This window comes from Sapajus apella, unplaced genomic scaffold (genome assembly GCF_009761245.1).
Source record: "Sapajus apella isolate SASKATOON/1434 unplaced genomic scaffold, GSC_monkey_1.0 scaffold99, whole genome shotgun sequence".
In the NCBI taxonomy this organism is placed as follows: domain Eukaryota; kingdom Metazoa; phylum Chordata; class Mammalia; order Primates; family Cebidae; genus Sapajus; species Sapajus apella.
In genome coordinates this window covers 7,667,395-7,669,262 of record NW_022437039.1, presented here as the reverse complement: position 1 = coordinate 7,669,262, position 1,868 = coordinate 7,667,395, and positions in this window count along the sequence as shown.

Sequence of the window (1,868 nt, the reverse complement as noted above, 5' to 3'; positions counted from 1 at the left end):
TTTGGTAAAAATAAAGCTTGAGGGAGTTGGGGGCAGGGGAGGACTGAAGGTTAAGGGGTCCTCCTCAGGGTTCCCAGGTCCACTCCATAGAATGCAGCCAGGGGCTCAGACTCCTCTCTGCCCTTTCGTGGTGCTGACAGCTAGATGAGGGAAATGGCTAAGTGAACAGAAATGTCCTCCTCATCCTGGAAGAGCATGACCCCACTGGAGAGGTCAAGAGGCTTCCTGGAGGCAGTATCATGGGAGGATGAGAAGCTTTCTGAACAGAAGGAGCAGCTGGTGGGCATGAGAGTGTGTGTTTCGTGAAGGGGGCTCCAGGCAGCATCAAGCTCAAGGCTGGGAAGAAGGTGGCAGTCAGCAGGGGCAACCAGGAAGGTCTTGAATGCTAAGGAATGTGCTTAGGAGCTACGGATGCTGTCAGGCGTGGGAGCGCAGCCCAGGGAATTTATCATGAGCAGGAGCTTTGTGATGTAGTGTGGGGGTTGCACCAGGTGGGTGGGTCAGCCGGAGCCTTCAGTCGCTTGCTCTGTGTTCCCTGCCACGCCTCTAACTCACTCACATCCCTTTCTTCCTCTTCCCCTGGGAAGCCAGGGGAGCCCTCTCATCTATTGTTCAGCCAAGACCCTGAGCCATTCAGCTTCCCAAACCTTGATCTTGAACAATCACTTTGCAAACATGATTTGGAGGAGGCTACGTCTTCACCACACCAAACCCGTGATGTAATCTCTGTCTTTACAAGTACCTTGCTGGGACCCCCACTGACTGGTGAGGGTGGGTCAGGAAGAAGGATCTCCTCTGGCTGAGTCTCCATAGGAGGCGGAGAACCCAGGAATGCAGTAGGAAGCCTACTGGAGGCTCAGAGTGGGCTAAACTTTTTAGGACAGAGTTTCACTCTTGTTGTCCAGGCTGGAGTGCAATGGCTGGATCTTGGCTTACTGCAACCTCCACCTCCTGGGTTCAAGTGATTCTCCCAGCTAGCTGGGATTACAGGTATGTACCACTACGCCTGGCTAATTTTTTTTTTTTTTTTTTTAGTAGAGACAGGGTTTCTCCATCTTGGTCAGGCTGGTCTCAAACTCCTGACCTCAGGTGATCTGACTGCCTCAGCCTCCCAAAGTGCTGTGATTACAGGCATGAGCCACTGCACCCAGCAGAGAGTGAGCTAAATTGAGAATACCCTTAACACAGAACATCCCCCCTTCAAACTGCTTTGGTTAATAATAATAATAATAGCAGCTAATATTTACTGGGCGCTTATTTTGTGTAAGTGAATTACAAAATTAACTCATTTACTCTTCATAGCAACTCTATGCAGTAGGAACTATTATTGTCTCTCTTTTACAAATGAAGAAACTGAGGCATAAAGCCACTAAGCCACTTCTCGAAAGTCACTGGTTGAACTACTCGAATAAAGGAGAATGGGAGTCTTTTGCTGAGTATGGAAGATGAAATCTCTCTACAGCTTGGAGATAGTTACACCATCAGGTTTTGCTTCATAAAATTAGTGCAGGCTGGGCGAGGTGGCTCACGCCTGTAATCCTAGCACTTTGGGAGGCTGAGATGGGCAGATCACCTGAGGTCAGGAGTTCAAGACCAGGATGACCGACATGGTGAAACTTCATCTCTTAAAAAAAAAAAATTTAGTGCAAACTGGCATTTTCAGTTTTTCTACACAAAGCTTAAAAAATTAAACATCAGATGCTACTGTTTAAATTGAGATACTTGGGCAGGGAATAGTGTCTCACATCTGTAATCCCAGACCATTGGGAGGCTGCAGAGGGAGGATTCACTTGAGCTCAGGAGTTTGGGACCAGCCTGGACAACACAGCAAGACTCCCATCTCTACAAAAAATTAGCTGGTCATGGTG